This window comes from Lissotriton helveticus, chromosome 3_1 (assembly GCF_964261635.1).
Source record: "Lissotriton helveticus chromosome 3_1, aLisHel1.1, whole genome shotgun sequence".
In the NCBI taxonomy this organism is placed as follows: domain Eukaryota; kingdom Metazoa; phylum Chordata; class Amphibia; order Caudata; family Salamandridae; genus Lissotriton; species Lissotriton helveticus.
This window is the reverse complement of record NC_136061.1, coordinates 1,481,975,693-1,481,994,127: the sequence shown is the minus strand read 5'-3', so window position 1 is coordinate 1,481,994,127 and position 18,435 is coordinate 1,481,975,693. Positions and strand designations below refer to the sequence as shown.

The 18,435-nt window shown below is 43.4% G+C and overlaps 1 long non-coding RNA gene across 1 annotated transcript in view; it reads right to left on the bottom strand.

Annotated features, from left to right (window-relative positions):
- Positions 1-18,435, bottom strand: part of LOC144825006 (uncharacterized) — a 176,675-nt gene that overhangs the window by 96,049 nt on the left and 62,191 nt on the right. The gene's annotated exons all lie outside the window — the stretch shown is intronic.

The window sequence follows — 18,435 nt, the reverse complement described above, 5'->3', positions numbered from 1 at the left end:
AAACACTATTTGTTCTGGGATAATGTAGGCTCTGAATAAGGCTTCTAAACCTTGCACCTGGCAGTCTTTTGTGCCCCAAACAGTTTTTGTCTCAATGTTGTCTTTCCAAAAGTTAAAACCTAATGTAGACAGCTGAGCATAAAAGTTTGCAGAATAAATTTGTTTAGTATTGGTCAGCATGTTTTTCATTCCTGTCTTATTCACATTTTTGAAATAAAATGTTTCTGGATTTGTGACATTAAACCCTGAGAAGTATGGAAACTTTTCATAAAATGTTTTCGAGCTGCCTTTTGGTGGTGTTGGACAATGTTCCCATTGATTATAAGTAAAATCATTTCTAGGGTTTGGAGATTTGTGCAAATAATGGTGACCATAATGATTAAAACAATACATTTGTTCACAATCTGATGAACCTTCTAAGTATTCATGTTTTGTGAATTTAGCTGACATTTCTAAATCTGTCATCATGTTGTTAACAGTTTCAAAGTCCCAATCAGCAGAAAATGTGCTGGGTGAGACAAAGTCACTTGAAGAAACTTTAAAATGGTGTAGAATCTTCAACAGTTCCACCGGGCCATAAATGTCATAATCAGTTGTGTCCCATGCTATACCACCAGGTATAGGAACGGCTGTGATGTTCACTGATGACAGGTCTCTTCGCTCACGATGAGATGATTTGTGAGGTTTCAGGAGCAAGTTGATGTTCTTACTTGCTGTGCCCATTGTACTGTATTTTCCATCTATCATCTTTCCCAGACTTAAAATTAGAATGAGCCAGAGCAGGAGAAAAAGTACACCTAACACAATCCAAAACTCAACCCATGGTGAAACCATATATGTATTTTCAAGTTGATGAAAGAGTTCTGTTATCTTTTCTTTGAAAGTTGTATTTGCTGGCGTAGTTTCAGGTTCACTGGGATCCTCAGAAAATGTATCAAAGTTGATGAAATAGCTAGAGGCAGTTCTGTCAATTGTTGGGATTGCATCTGGATTTTTCAGAATCACTGGAGCTGTTCCTTCCTTTGTCATATTAGTATAGTCAGAGGCTATATCATTGTAGACATGTGTTTCTTGACGAACTGTTATTTTGGTCTCAGCAGGTACAAATTCCATTGCTTTGTTGCATAGTCCTTCTTTTCTTACTGCAGGCTTATCAAAGGTGTTGAGTCTTTCAGTTTGAACCTCTTGGATTGTAGCAAGATTTGGTTGTCTGCTACATCTTGGGAGTCCACTGGACCTACTACTTATTATCGGCCACATGACGTGGTTTGACCAGGTCGATGGACACGATTCTGTTCTCCCTTTTTCCAGCAAGGGGCGGTAGTAACACTGATCTTGTTCCGTGGATTGCTAAGACAGGTACTGCTTTTCTGTAAGAAGGCCCAAATTCCTTCTTCACCGCGATCTTTTCCCTGACTAGATCCCCAATATTTGGAATCCAGACAGGTCTTGCTGGGACAGGTGGCTTTTCTTCAGTAGTCATTGGCTTTTGTGTTGTGTTACTCAGACTTCTTCTTGTTTCATTTAAGTCCTGTAAAACAACCAAAAAGTCTTTGATATCAAAGGGTTTCTGTTCCATCACTGAAGTTTGACAATCAAGATCCTGGATGAGCATTCTTGTACCAAATAGTAATTCATATGGAGTGATTAACCCCAGAGAATTTCTTGGCAGATTATTAAGACTACGTTGGACACTTATTAGAGGTTTGACCCACCTGTCACCCGAGCCTAATACCCTAGCTGTTATAGATTGCTTTATGTCACGTTTTTTTCGTTCCACTACCGCATTTCTTTCAGGATGGAATGGACTTGAGTACCGCAATGCAATGCCCAAGCTAGCCATGGCCTCTTTGTAGGCTCGAGAGCTAAACGCAGGACCCTGGTCAGAATGTAGCATGCCGTTTGCGTATGTGCCGATAATGACTCGCAAATCTTTTATAACAGTTCAGGCGTCAGCCGAGCGCTGAGGCCACATCCAAATGAATCTTGTGCAGGAATCCACTGCGACTATGATATATTAAAAGTTGCCATCCCTTTGTAAGGGACCACAGTGGGCCAGGTAAACACACGCTAATGGTTTATCTGAAATTAGAAGGGGCGTCTGCGCAGGTCGTTTCACTGTAGAATCTTTCATTTTTTGGCAGATTTCACATTCTAGAACATAGTTTCTAGCTTGTTTCCTCATGCGGGGCCACCAATATCTCAGTTTTAATAATGATACTGTGGCGGAAAGTCCTGCGTGTGCAGAGGCGAGTCCTTCATGTGCTGCTAAGATTAGTCCTAACCTATGTTCCATGTTTGAAATTACTCTATCCCCCACTCCAGGGATTTGAGCAAAAGGAACATTGTTTGTATCAGTTATATACGAGTACTTTACTGGAAAGCCTTTTGGGAGTGTTTTTCCACTGTCTTTTACTGAGGCAGAGACAGCTTGCATAATGTCGCTGTCTATTTTTGTTTTTAAACGAGTGATTGCAGCTACGGAAGCCATTTGCACAGCTGCCTTCACGGCCTCATCAGCCAATGAATTTCCTGCAACGTGAACGCCATCACGCTGATGACTCAGTGTATGAATAACGTGAGTCTTTTGTAGTTCTTTTTGTAATAGAACTACTTGTTCCCAAAGCAATTTGTGCTTAATTGTGCCACATTTTGCATCTTTGAAACCGTTTTGAACCCAGTTCTGCAGATATGCATTGTAAGACTGAACGCAGTAATACGAATCGCACACTATGAGTGTGGGAAATTTGCGATCGGTATTTTCAAGCGCCATCTTGAAAGCCTGTAGTTCAGCTCGCTGAGTTGTACAGTCTCCGAGTGATTGAGTTTTAGTGACCATAGGTCGAAACTTACCTTCGCGTCAGCGACCTTTAACAATCGCGCACGCAGCACTATAGGCTTGTTTACCCCCAATTGCGGGCTGTGCTGATCCGTCTGTATAGATTATACATCCAGAATGTTTGAGAGGCAGAATTTCGGTCGGCAGAGGACATTCTTGTTCATATTGGAGAAATTCTTGTATCTTCAAGTATGGGTCAAAAACGTATTCAACGTCTGTTGCAGCAAGATAGTTAGCCCATTGTATCCATTTCGGATGTAAAGCCTTAGCATTTGGAATGCTCGCTTTTGTCACTGCCCCTAAAGCAGGTACAGGTGTAACGATCGTTATGCGTTTACCCTGCGCTAGAGCTCTCTCTTTTGCTACTGCAGTTTGAACCGCTGTCAGAATCTTTTCTGTAGAAGTGAATTTCATTTCAGCTTGTGTGTACAAATGTGATTTGTACGATATTGGTAACTTTTCACCTTCATTAAAGGTCAGGTATGTGAAGCTGCATCTCTCTGGGATGGTTCGGATTACAAGATTACGCACGTTGTCGCGTGTCTGTAACTGTGTTTCTGCGAATATGTCTGTTTGTACTGAACGCAAAATTTCTGTGTGTTCTTGAGTCCAATTAGTTGGCTTGAAATCAGGTTTGATTAGTTTGTAGAGAGGTATAACCCTTTCTGCGTAATTTAGAACATAAGTTCTACCAAAATTCAGGAAACCTAGAATTGACTAAGTTTTTCAGCGTTTTTGGAGGTTGAAGCAGCGCACATTTCTCTAGAAAGTTGGCTGCCAGGCTTTTGCCTTCACTTGATAACTCTTATCCTAAAAATAGGACGTTGAGGTGGGCAATTCGTGATTTCTTAAAATTTAATTTGTACCCTTCAGAAGCGAACCCAAATATTATGGTGTTCACTCTTTTCAAGTGCACGTCCAAATCATCGTCTGTAAGATAGATGTCATCGACATAAGATAATCCCTCATCATCATACTTTTGTAGTAACTCTGTTACTCTGGCTGAGAATAGACCTGGACGATTCTTGAATCCCTGGGGGAGACGGCAAAATTGTCGCTGTGTCCCCGTGATGGAGAAAGCGGTCAAATACCTGCTTTCTGGTGCAATGTTTCGACAGAAGAAACCGTTCGAAATATCTAGTGTGGTTTTATACTTTTTACGCACAATGTTATTCATCAGTGTGGCACTGTGTGTATTTTGGACTGCAAACATTTTGCAGCAAGAGTTTGTGTCTGTAGTCCAAAACTAGACGATATGTATTGTCTGGCTTGGAGACAGGAAACAAAGGATTGTTCATAGATGAGGTGCCTGTTTCAATCACCCCTTGGTATTCAAGTTGATCTAAGATCTCCCTGACCTGTTTTTTAGCTTCTTGCTTAACTGGATACTGCCTTTGTTCAGTAGGTTGATTTTTTAACTGGATTTTATGATGAGGCGAGTCCTCATCCCATCCTACGTGATTTTTGTATAATGCTGGAGCCTGGCCTACAGCCCATTTTCTGGCATAGGTGTATTTTTTATGAATTGGAATGTGATTAGAAAAGGCTGGCATAATTATCTCTTCGCCATGTGGGCACTCCCTGACAAATTCAGATGGCCAGACTTGTTCAGCTAGAAGAATGTCATAACCCTTAGATAGCTTCTCCCAAAAGTGTGCCTTTATTTTCCTAGTTATGTCCCCCTCCATCCGGAGTGTTACTTAATATAACTTATGGGGTACACTAACCCTGGTGTCGGCAGTTTAAACTTGAATGCATTCATTCAAGTCCACTGTCTCCAGATGATCCTTTAGGATCTCTGCTGCCCTGTCTAGCATTGTCTAGGCCCACTCCCCGTGCTTGAGTTGTGTCCTCAAGATCCTCGGCATGTCTGATCTTTAGACTTGCTACCTTCTTCTTGGTGAATTGAGTTTTCTTATTTTTTGCACTGTGCTGTTCGTCTTTGGACTTCACAAGTTCTTCTTTTTGTTCTGATCGTCCTCTTCTTTCGAATTTCTGCGAGGAAGTCTGAAAGGTATGAGAGGAACGTGTATCAGTATCTTGATCAGTCAGTCAGTCAGTCAGTCAAATTATCTTTATTCGATTATTACAAATCATAAAAGAACGAGCATGAGTACATAACAATTCATCAGCACAAATACAAGCCAAAATTTATATGATTAACATACTTAAAAGATATATATTAAAAAACCAATTTAAAATCACAATATAGACACAAAATACATTAAAAAGATTAAACATTAGAAAAAGTTTAAAAATTATTAAGAAAAGGGACCCTCAGGGAGGACAAAAAATAATTTTGAATTAAAAATAGAGAACAATATTCAGTGATCATTAAAGTGACTAGCTCTAATGCGGTTCTTATTTATCCGCGCTGCAGCAACTAAAAAGTTAGCCACATGGAAAGCTACTTTAGCATTAGGAAGGAGTTGCAAAAATATCATGGCAGGTTTAACCTGAATAAAACCTTGATTACGCAGGATTGGGAACAAGTATTTTTTCCTAATATCATTATAATGTTCACAGAACATAATAAAGTGTGTCGTGTCCTGAATAGAAAAGTGGTCACAATCACATGGATCGGCATCACCAGGTCTACTCCAGATTTTATAGTTACCTAGAACAAGATGGATCAAATCCAAACGGAATCTCGTTAAAAGGAAACGATGGTATGAATTAGTTACCAGGAGGAGATATGGTTCTAATCCTGGTCCAGATTTCAACATACTATGTTTCCTTACCGTGGGTTTGCTTAACTCTATAGCTTCCCTCTCTAAGACATATAACTCGTTCAAGGTATTTTTTACAGTTTTAAGGTCATCTTGAGTTATTAAGTCTGGAGAAGAAAAAAGCTCCGGCCGGCCGGCAAGAGTCAGCTGTGTTTGTACAAATTTAATCCACGGATGTGTAAAGCTCTGTCCAGGGCTAAAACATCTTTTAAGATAATATGATTTAGTGAAAGCTCCTGGTTGAGCCAGGTCTTCATCCATCCTGTAACAGGGGCTAATTTTAAGGAGTCCGTTATGTAACCCAAACCTAGCTCTGCATGCAATATAAAGGTAGATATCGATTGGGGGACTGAAAGCAGAGATCTCAGGAATTTATTTTCTGCTTTCTGAATTTTAACATGGCTCGTATACCCCCAAATAGCAGAGCCATACAGGGCTATGGACACACATTTTGCCTTGTAAACTTTAATGATGCTTTCCATGGGGCGGGCACCTAGTTTCTTAGCAAAACCCTGCGGCCGCTCTAGCGACAGCGTTGCTTTTAACGGAGTGCTGTGGGCCCCAAGTGCCCTTTTCATCAAAGGTCACGCCTAGGTATGGGAAAGATGAAACTCTCCTAACCTCTTTCCCTGTGCAATAAAAAGTTTTAGACTTTTTTTTCCTGCCTGCCGCTCCTGCAATCATCACGTGGGATTTCTCTGTGTTAGTTTTCATGTCCAGAGAGGTCATGAAATCTCCAAAGGATGACAGGAGTTTGTTTAAAGCCACTCCGGAGCGTGCTAATAAGACTGCATCGTCCGCGTAAAGGAGGACAGGTGCCTTTGTGCAGTAGGTTGATTTTTTAACTGGATTTTATGATGAGGCGAGTCCTCATCCCATCCTACGTGATTTTTGTATAATGCTGGAGCCTGGGCTACAGCCCATTTTCTGGCATAGGTGTATTTTTTATGAATTGGAATGTGATTAGAAAAGGCTGGCATAATTATCTCTTCGCCATGTGGGCACTCCCTGACAAATTCAGATGGCCAGACTTGTTCAGCTAGAAGAATGTCATAACCCTTAGATAGCTTCCCCCAAAAGTGTGCCTTTATTTTCCTAGTTATGTCCCCCTCCATCCGGAGTGTTACTTAATATAACTTATGGGGTACACTAACCCTGGTGTCGGCAGTTTAAACTTGAATGCATTCATTCAAGTCCACTGTCTCCAGATGATCCTTTAGGATCTCTGCTGCCCTGTCTAGCATTGTCTAGGCCCACTCCCCGTGCTTGAGTTGTGTCCTCAAGATCCTCGGCATGTCTGATCTTTAGACTTGCTACCTTCTTCTTGGTGAATTGAGTTTTCTTATTTTTTGCACTGTGCTGTTCGTCTTTGGACTTCACAAGTTCTTCTTTTTGTTCTGATCGTCCTCTTCTTTCGAATTTCTGCGAGGAAGTCTGAAAGGTATGAGAGGAACGTGTATCAGTATCTTGATATCTATCAGGTTTTCTCAAATTATCCCTGTTTCTAAGGTTATATCTCTTTTCAGAGGGCTCCTGTTGAGGAGACTTTCCTCTGGACTGGGAACACCTCTCTTTAGAAAGTTTCTGTTTGGCGTTTTTCCCACTTCTTCTTAGGAGTAGTGAAATTCTTTTTAATAAAAACCTTTTCAGGATTTTCAGTTATTTGGGGTTTTACTGGTTTCCCACCCAAACTATCTCTACCTAGTTCTTCATAGGATTTTTCAAGAATTCTGGCAAGTTCATATGGTTGCTCAGTAATATCTGTTTCTTTTAGCTTTTGGCGGATTGCTACAGATGCTGCTTCACCTTTAATGTTGGCTAATAGTATAGCCGAGACCTGTTAGAAATCTTTCAGTAATTTCATACCAAGATTTAAGGCCGGTTCTGGACCGAATTCATTTTGAATCTGTCTCAGAACGTCTGGTATTACTGCCATAGACGGAACACCATTTTTTTTGTGTAGATTGAAGCAAAGACTGTACCCCAAGTGTCGCAGTCCTCCACGTGTGGTGCAATCCCCATTGGTGAACAGATTGTCAGAATCTTGTGTTTCTCATGAGATGTACTATCGGGAAATACTGCCTCTATTTGGGTAATTTTTTTAGCTAACCAGAACGGAATTTGTTCCCGTTTTGCGGGCAATTTACCGATTATCCAGTATTAGGGTATCTTTCATAGATTCACATGCCTGAATCATTCCCCGTCGTCGAGGCGGGAGTCCCACGGTAAATTATATACAATAGCAGTGCCTAAAAATTTCTTGTAGTAGGCTGGAAAAGCCCAAAGGCCTAACTAGGCCTCAAAACTTAGCAGCCTATCTACATCATTATGTAAAAAGACCTGAAATAGTAGCCTTAGCCAATCAGCTGACCTCACCCTCTAGAACCTTCCCAGCTCAGGCAGTTCGCCTCAGATTTTCACCGCACTTCGTGTGTAAGGGAGTCTCCCTGAGTGCCTACTCAGTTTTTTTATCTTTATTCCTTAAAATGTCTGAAAAGAAGGCTCTTTTCAAAGCTTGTGGGACCTGCTTCAAGAAGAGAGTCCATGTGGATGACCAGCACTCTGACTGCATTTATTGCCTGTACCCTTCACATGTTGTGAAGGACTGTCGAATTTGCCGTACCTTCCCTCAGAAAACTATCAGGGATAGGGAGGCAAGGGTTCTTTTGTGGTTGAAGTCTTCTTCCACTGATGATGAGGACAAAGCCTCTACCTCCAGCAAGAGAGCTAGATCCAAAGAAAGTGCTTCTCCTGAGAGAAAGAAAAAACTAAAATCCTCTCAGAAAGCTTCAGAACCCTCTAAGAGTGCATCGTCTTCTTCAACTGCAAGTACAACCCAGGCTAAGACTATTTCTCTGGTGTCTGTACCTACCACTACTTGGACTTCTACCTCCTCATCTACTTCTATGGTTACCACTTCAGCTATTACGTCACCTTTGATGTCTGTTCAACCATTGCTGACTAAATCCAAGTTACCATCGTCGAAGTCCTTCTCGACGACGGTTCCGTCGACTAAATCTCCTGCTCCGTCGACGACAACAAAGCCGTCGTCGACGAAGACATCGTCATCAAAGGAATCGTCGTCGAAGTCACCATCGACGGCCTCGTCGACTAAAGCCTCGTCGACGAAGACATCATCGACGGTCTCGTCGACGAAGAAATCGTCGACGAAGATACCAACGGCGGACCCGTCGACGAGGCCTTCGTTGGACTAAAGACTCGTCGACGAAGACATCATCGACGGTCTCGTCGACGAAGAAATCGTCGACGAAGATACCAACGGCGGACCCGTCGACGAAGGCCTCGTCGACGAAGACACCATCGACGGTCCCGATGACGAAGGCCCCGTCGACGAAGACATCACCGACGGTCCCGACGACGAGGGACCCGTCGACGAAGATACCATCGACGCCCCCGACGACGAGGGGTTCATCGACGAAGATACCATTCACGACCTCGTCGACGGCAAGATCTTTTTCATTGACAGGACCGTCGACGGAGATCCCGGTATCCGGGGCTTCCGCTCTGACATCTGTTCATCGGATACACGGTTCCCCTCCGGCAAAGATACAATTCACTCATTTTCAAATGAAAACGTATCAAAGGCAGGATTATTCACATATTTCTCCACTCTTGCCATCGCACATTTTGGAGACATACATGGAAGAGGAGTCAGATGAAGGGGAAGAGGATGATGGTCCTTTTGGGATTGCCCGTCACCCTTCTCAATTAAATATTAAATTGCAGGAGGATGATGAAGAGGAAGTTCATGATCATTATACACATGATGTTTATTCCACGCCATATCAGTCACCTCATACTTTTCCCAAAAGAGTGCCTTTATTTTTCTAGTCCCCTCCATCCGGAGTGTTATTTCATATAATTAATGGGGTACACTAACCCTGGTGTCGGCAGTTTCAACTTGAATGCATTCATTCAAGTCCACTGTCTCCAGATGATCCTTCAGGATCTTGCGAGCTATGGTGACCTCTGATGCGCTGTCTAGCATTGTCTGGGCCCACTCCCCGTTCTTGAGTTGTGTCCTCAAGATCCTCGGCATGTCTGATCTTTAGACTTGCTACCTTCTTCTTGGTGAATTGAGTTTTCTTATTTTTTGGAACGCGCTGTTCGTCTTTGGACTTCATGCGTTCTTCTTTTTGTTCTGATCGTCCTCTTCTTTCGAATTTCTGCGAAGAAGTCTGAAAGGTACGAGAGGTACGTGTATCAATATCTTGATGTCTATCAGGTTTTCTCAAATTATCCCTATTTCTAAGGTTATATCTCTTTTCAGAGGGCTCCTGTTGAGGAGACCTTCCTCTGGACTGGGAATGCTTCTCTCTAGGAAGTGTCTGTTTAGTGTTTTCCCACTTCTTCTTAAGAGTAGTGAGATTATTATTAATACAAACTTTTTCAGGATTTCCAGTTAGTTGGGGTTTAACTGGTTTCCCACCAAAACTATCTCTTCCTAGTTCTTCATAGGATTTTTCAATAATTCTGGCAAGCTCATATGGTTGCTCAGTAATATCTGTTTTTTTAGTTTTTGGCGGATCGCCATGGATGCTGCTTCACCTTTAATGTTGGCTAATAGTATAGCCGAGACCTGTTTGAAATCTTTCAGTAACTTCATACCAAGATTTAAAGCAGGTTCTGGTCCGTATTCATTATGAATCTGTCTTAGGACGTCTGGTATTACCGCCATAGACGGAACACCATGTGTTTTTGTGTAGATTGAAGCAAAGACTGTACCCCAAGTGTCGCAGTCCTCTACGTGTGGTGCAATCCCCATTGGTAAACAGATTGTCAGAATCCTGTGTTTCTCATGAGGTGTACTATCAGGGAATACTGCCTCTATTTGAGTAATTTTTTGGGCTAACCAGAATGGAATTTGCTCCTGTTTTGCGGACAATTTACCAATGACTGACTGTATAGTCTGTGGTGTAATTTTGTTTGTGTTCCCCTGGTGAGGGATGTGCTGTGGAATTCTTACAGCTGGTTGGACTGTTAAAGTCCTCATGACATATTGAACCAACTGTCTATATATTTTAATCAGCTGTTTTAGCTGAGCTAACAATTCAGGAGCTGCCATTCTTTCAATGTCAGGATTTGGTGTATAGCTGGCTATTACCAGCCATATGGCTCCTGATCTACCTAGTGGACCGAGCCTGGTAATGTGATTTTGAGGTTGTAGGGCGCCATTAAACCAGAGCTGATGCTCTTGGTATAGTCTGTGGTGTAATTTTGTTTGTGTTCCCCTGATGAGGGGTGTGCTGTGGAATTCTTATATTAGGTTGGACTGTTAAAGTCCGCATGACATATTGAACCAATTGTCTATGTATTTTAATTAGCTGTTTTAGCTGAGCTAATAGTTCTGGACCTGTCATTCTTTCAATGTCAGAATGTGGTGTAAAGCTGGCTAATTCCGGCCATGTTTCTCCTGGTCTACCTAGTGGACCGAGCCTGGTAATGTGATTTTGAGGTTGTAGGGCGCCATTAAACCAGAGCTGATGCTCTTGGTAAGTTAGTGGAATTTCAACGTCCTCAAAAGGAATGTATTCCGCTGGAGGTTCCTCTACTGTGTAGTAGTGGAACTCGTGTGTTACTGGATTTGCTGCATGAAACAGAATCCATGAATAGAATACCTCTGTCTGCCGATATTCATGTGGCTCTATTACAAAGATTACTTTACCACCTCTTGATGATACTCCATTTTCTATAAGTTTTATAGTGATTGTTTTCCTTATATTTACAGGGATGAGTATAGCATCCGGGTCATTTTGTTGGAGATTTGTGTCGTCTAAAACTACCCGAGCTGCTCCTGCAGCTCTCTCCCTTTCGTCGTCACTCATTTTGTTGACCGAAAGTTTGCAGAGCAAGTTTCAAGGAAACAAAGATTAGGTGCACAATATTTTGGAACACTGTATCCTTCAACGTTGAACAAACCAAAAACGAATACATAGGATTTTCGTCCTACTCAGTTTTGGTGGATATTATATCCTTTTTACCCACTCCAGACGTCTTTCGGAGTATTTTACGGGAAAAAGGGGGCTGTGTGAAAAGCACGACTGAGTTACTCTAGTATCTAGCGTTAAATTATCGCCTTACCAAATGTTGGGCGCCATGTAGTGTAGTTCCTATATTCCCAATAGGCTCTGCGCATTGGAATAATATATCCTATAGATTTGACGTAGGACTGAGGTCTACTAGGTCTCTATCGAATATACTAGACTTAATTGTGAGTGCCAGCTAGCTCGGAGGTCACTAGAAACTTTCTCGAATAAACAAGAAGGGAGTAGTCTCCGACAACCGCATAAACATGACAACTTTGTTTCCCAAGAATAAGAAATGTATTTCTAGAGTCGCGGAAACAATAGATAGTTATTTTACTCAGTCAATCGTGCATGCTTCGTTTCACCATAGGTGCAGAGAAATAGAGAGATGGGCGTTTTCAATAAAAGGATTTATTGAACAGTCTTCTTTCTCATGCAGAAGAAATGAACTGCTACAATCGTAATACTGGTTGCAAAATACAATGCGTACAGTACGAAGAGTATTATAAAATAATACTGTAAAAGCATGATATGGTTTCTAAGCCATCAAATACATAGAATACATACATTAATAAATATAGACTACAAAGTCCTCAACTGGTGCTTCTAAAATACGCCTACCCCGGTGTACCTAACCTAGGTCTAGTACAAGGGAAGAAGTAAGTGAGGTGTTGCTTAGTTTCAGTATTCTTTTGCTAAGAATCTAATCCAAGAATTCTCTAAGGGTCTAATCAGCTCCGTACCTTGGTTTTAGAATGAAGGAGGCCTGGTATCTCTTTCTCAGGACTCGATTTCCCAACAACCCGCAAGGGTAGGTTGGAAACACTGGAGCTGGATTTCTCGGCAAGAGAAAAGACAGCGTCTCTCTCAGTGCGTCTGCTGGAGGGTCGGCTTCCTTCGGCACTTGCTGTAGCAGGGCGTTGGGCAAGTAGATAGTCGAACTGCTCCAAACCACCGTGTCTTCGCCTGGGCAAGTGTGGGCATATTTCTACCGTGAAGGTGCCTAGTTTGACATAAGGTTGGACATAATAACGTCATCAAGGACTCCGTTTTTTGCAAACTCCATGAGTTCTTGGATAAATCAATACTCAAGAAAGGGGAAGTCCCTGACTGCTGAAGGCGGGTTTTTCCAAGAAATCGTTGTGGATTTTCGGAACTAGTGGAAGTATTGTTATGATTTCTATGCCTATATAAGGATAGGGTGATTTATACCTATATATGGGCATGAATCGTGAAAATTACACTAGGGTCCTAAATTCATATACAACAGCATCTTTGGGGTGCAAGGACCAAACGGAGAGAGGGTACTGGTTGGAATGAACTCCAGAAGGGAGACCAGCTAGTGACCCAGGGGATAGGATGTAGACCTATCCCAGAAGACCGCATTGGTGCTGAGGCACTGTAACCTTGTCCAGAGGAGTGGTAGGCATAGTGTTGCATGCCCAAGGGCAAAGGTGGGCCTAGTTAAGCTGAGGCCATGTAGACCATGAGTGACCTAGAGGTATCTAACCTAGAGCCCGGAGGGTTCTTAGGGTAGATTGGGATCCCTGACATGGGTGGAGATTTCATGGATTGGAGGAGTAGGTGGTCTGAGTGGATAACTGGTGAGTAAGGGGTCTGCTCAGGACCCCTTATAACTAGTTATCGCTGACTATGGGAAGTGTACCCATGTAGAGTGGCTACTTCTTCCCTGTAGGAATCAACTGGGCGCGGCGTGTGTTAGAAGGTGGTTCTGACACTATGGGCCGCCCGGATTTTTTGTGTTTTGAGCACCTAATTGTTGAACTTTTACTGTGGGGGAGCCTCATAAGTTGGGACTCACCCACAATGAACTCAGGATGCAAGAGACTGCATGGGTATTTTACTGGTGTCCTCCTGGTTTGACCAGGCCACTGCTCAGCAGCTGGAGTAAGGGACACCGGACTGGTTACATGCAGACACATGTGCACATGTGTGTGCACACGTGTAGGGGCTGCGCAGGGGAGAGTCCTAGCGTGCGTAGCCAGGGAGCAGGTGTAGATAGACTGGTGGGGCAGGACTTATGTAGAATGGGGTGATGACATGGAATAGGCTGTATACACTGGGAAGAAACATGCCAGGGAAAGTCAGTGTGTTTTACTGTTTTTCACTTCATTATTCCCATACAGGGATAAGGACTCCATGGGCTAAAGTAACTTTCATAAGGGTACAGATTCTGGACACGCACGAAAGTCCACTGTAGCGGATGTGAGAGGAAGTATTCTGCAGAGTCCACAGTCATATTTGTACTGCTTTTGGGTCATCCAGAACTGTCATATTTCTCTGAGCCAGCCATAACCAGACCCTGGCTGAGGGCTGATCTCAGCAGGATGGATTGATAACCTTTCTTTCACAAGCTAAGGCCTCCTCTCTATGAAGAGAAGATGGGTGGGGCTACAGGCTCATCCATCAGCAGCTATCACTGGGTGCCAGGTGCCAGGCTGCACCAGGGAGGGAAGGCAGTGAGGGGGTAAGAGGCTTTTTCAGAGACCATGTGGCCAGAGACACTGGACGACGCCATTTTGAACCGACCGAAGGCTGGAAAAGAAGGAGGGAGCAGGGGCAGGGAAGTGATGTGTCGCTGTTTGATAGGACAAACAGAGACTTCCTGCCAGCCCCTTACTCAACTTTTAAAAAGTGCTTGCACAGGAAAAGAAGCTCTCTCTGGGGTGTGGTCTGCTGAGGAAGAAGGTGCTAGAGCCTGGCAATTGGTAGTTGGAAGGAGGAACCCCCTGACTGCCCCCCAGGGCAATGAACAACGCCAGGAGAAGAGTCCAGGACCGGTGTGCAGAAGCAGGGGCCTCTGCACAGGGAGAAGAGAGGCCCAGGAGGAGAGTCAGGTGAAAGGCTAACGCAGGGAGCCAGTGGAGACTGCTCCCTGCAGAGTGCACCCTCTTGGAGACAAGGATGGCAAAGGAGAGTGCTCCCGGTGGCTGGGGGGCACCACATGGAGCAACAAGACACGAAAATGGAGAAGATTGGACACCCAGGGGCTGAGATATGGCCCCTGGAAGGTCAGCGACCTTTGACCCCTAAGAAGACCGACGACTAAGCACGTGGGGCTCCGCCGCTGGTCTCAGAGATGCCCCCGGGATGAGTCGGGTCCCGGGGGTTGCCCCCAAAAAGAAGTCAAGCCAGGGGGCGCCATCGCGCCCCTTGTGAAGGTGACCAAATGGGCCCGGGATCCCATCCCTTGGCCCCGCCAAAGTCAGGGGGCGCCGTCGCGTACCCAGCGAAAATCTGCCCAAGGGGGCCTGACCCCATCCCTGGGCCCCGCAGAAGAGCCAAATCGGGGACCGCCATCGCGCTCCACGTGAAGAGGTCTAGAGCAGCCCGGGACCCTTTCCCCGGGCCCTGAAACAAAGCCGGGAGCGCCGTTGCGCTCCCCGTGTAGATTTCCCCAGGGGGGCCAGGAGCCCACACTGGCGAAGACACCAGGGAGTGCAAATGGATGCACATCTTTGATACTGTGAATAAAGGTTAGAATGAATATGAGGAGATTACGAGACAAATGGCTATATTAAACAACGGTTAGCATGCCGATTTAGCTTGTATATATTCTTCCCTCATAGCGGGTGTTTCGTATGCACCTTAACATGCACCTATAACTCTGTTTACCCTCCCTTTATTCACCATTATTGTACTGTACATAATGTAAATATATATTTTTTGGTTAACAAAGGTACATTTCTGTTATAAATATGGACTATATTGACACTCATGTGACCCTCCTGTGTTCTAATTGTATTATATTGTACATAATGTAATTAATGCATTCTATCAATATGTAATATGTTTTATACACTTCCTTACTTTTACTTTGCCTTACATTTCTCTTGGAAATGAGCTCATCTCATGAAAGTTTATTTTAGCTTTAGCACCACCTTTGCAACTATCTTCAGCTGATGACTTGAGTCTTTTTTCTGTTACCGACAAACCCGGACGGTCTGGTCTTTACTGCAGTCTGTTGTCTAACTGCTGGTGGAGACACATCAGCACCGTAACACGCACTAGTAGGCTGCGTGCACGCTGCGCTCCATTTTTCAAGGCTATTAATGGCCGAGTCATTCTGTATGGCAGGCTTGTTGCAGACAGACATTGATAGATGCGGATGAGCTCGGATTACAACAATGTATTTACGCAAGGTTGGTGTATGGGAAGCAGGTTTTAGAAGCTTGTTGGCCCACATGAGTTACCGACCGTTTCCTGTCATTCATTTTCACAGGCATATTTATTATACATCGTGGTACTTCAAATTAACCTAATTAAGGAAGTCTCTCGCCGCTTTCTACAGCGGGTGAATTGACATTGACATTTTTGGTATTGTGTGATTGTTTGTATCTTTGTCACGATTAGATCTTTGATCTAATGTTGAGTTTTGTTTGTTTTTTAGCACTAAGGGATTTATTCCCTCACTGGAACGTTTCCATTATTGCCAGTTTCCAATTTACATAGACATTGTGATCACGGCACACCATTGACGGGTGAGTGCCCTGACGGCAAGATCACTATTGTATATCTTTATAGTCTGACTTTTGTAGACTAATGGCTTCATATCTTCCTCTCCAACAGATCACCTTTTGGGGGCACACCGATTGCCCAACCTACTGCTGGGGGTTCTGCAATTTGAACTTGGGTCAGTACCCATAGCGTTTTGGTTGCTTTTTTGTTGAGCTTGTGACTACTTACAGATTCAGGCTTTGATCTTATGGTTACTCCCCAGGTTCCCTTTATCCCTGTCCTGAGGAAGACCCATAGCTGAGGAGACTACTTACCCTTTTGCGTCTGGGTCGAAACGTTGACGACATCCCCCCGCTGGGCCTATACTCTATGTACCCCATCCCCCACCCTAGTCACAGATGAAGTCTCACTGTGCTTTGATTAAAAACAAACAATGATTAAGACTTTAATGATACTAGGGGCAGGACTGCAAATTATCTTAGCCTGATCCTATACATTGTTTAAATATATTTTTTTCAGTTTTCCTGATTCTCTTCCTCCACGTGAACACCAACTTTTCACTTTCTTCTTTACCCCTCGGTAGTAACCTTCTTCTCAAAATATGTATGTTTTCAATTGAACTACAGTTGATTGAAAACAACAAAATCAATGTTTTTGGGCATAATTGTATCATTGGGTATTTTATCATCAATAAGGAATGTATTTTGGCTGTGTTCTTTCAATTTACCCCTCGGTAGTAACCTTCTTCTCAAAATATGTATGTTTTCAATTGAACTACAGTTGATTGAAAACAACAAAATCAATGTTTTTGGGCATAATTGTATCATTGGGTATTTTATCATCAATAAGGAATGTATTTTGGCTGTGTTCTTTTCATTTTTCAATTGCAGGATTTAATCATTTATTGAAGAAAAAATCTATTAACATTGATTCTAACATTTAATAATATTGCATAGGACTTATTGTTTTCTGTACCAATCGATTCCCAGGTCCTTTAACGTTTTCTGGGTCACCCCATTTATATTAATGTGTAGAAAAAAGAGACAAACACACAGAATTTGTAGATTTCTGTTTGTTGTAATGCAAAATAGCATTCATCACCACACTTTTAAGCGCGCGTGGTGGTTTCTAAGTGCAACACACGTGTCATTCATATGTGTTAACACTTGTGAAAGAGAGAAATTGTCTCTCATTGCTTACCCTAGGTGACTATCCTACTTTCTCCATGGGGGGTCGAGTGGGGAAGGCCCTACTTTGAAATTCTGGAAAAAGAAACACAATGTCAAAGCCTGGTGTTGGTAAATCAGGTCCATGATATATGGTAAACAGCACAGGTACACACTAAAAACTGGTACCCTCCTTGGGTGGTAGAGGGTTTCAACCTGCACCAGTGCGTTTAAGCACGTTCTCGCATCCATACACACAAGATACACACTCTTACTGTCTTATTTAGCGCCTTCCGCCGGGAATCCTACAGCTGTCCACTTCACCTCCCCGTCGATGAATGGTGGTGGGAAGGGAGCGGTCTTATATAGTGCCCCTAAATACGTAATAGTTGTTAATTAGCGGTATATTGGTGACACCTGGATGAGGTCCGATGTCCCCGTAAGATGGTGCCTGGTCAAGGGCGAGCTAATGAAGTGAGGTTACTGCTTCCAATCTCCATAGCATGTACCGCTATGGATCACTACCTCCCAGGTTAATGGGCGTGATTCAGGAGAGAGGCTCAATGACCGCATCCCGTGAGAGGAGAGCGTATGTGCTTCCAGCTCTCCTCTCCGCTTATGGGTGTGGCAAATGCACAGACTAGCTAACACGCATGCATCCGACGCGCATGCATCTGATGCTGTGGAAAAGTAAATTTTGCCATGTTCTGTGTCCCTACGTGTCATCCATCATATGTTATGTGTGCATGATTAAATATGCATATGCATTCCCCATGTTCGATTGATGACGCAATTATAGTTGTGTCCATCTCTAATATGTCAGTTTCTAGTCCTCGTGAATACTACGAATATCAGGCCTATGTAAAGTTACGTTGCCACGTTTCTCAGTGTGCACGTTATTTCATTATAAAGTCCCCGTTTCTAGGCCTCAAAAGGGCCTGGACACAAGATTCAGCTCCTGTCTCCTAAAGCCTCGCTGAGGAGCGATACAGCCCCCACCTGTATCCTCGACCCTTCACTTACTTCCTGCCTCACAGTGCCCGGTCCAGCCTGGCTCAGCCTCTGAGTCTGCCAAAAGTATGTTATAGTTCCAGTTATCAGTTCAGTCCTCCTTCTCTGCATTCCTAAGCTACTGAATCGCATCGATAGTTTCCGTCATTGTCTAGCCTCCACGT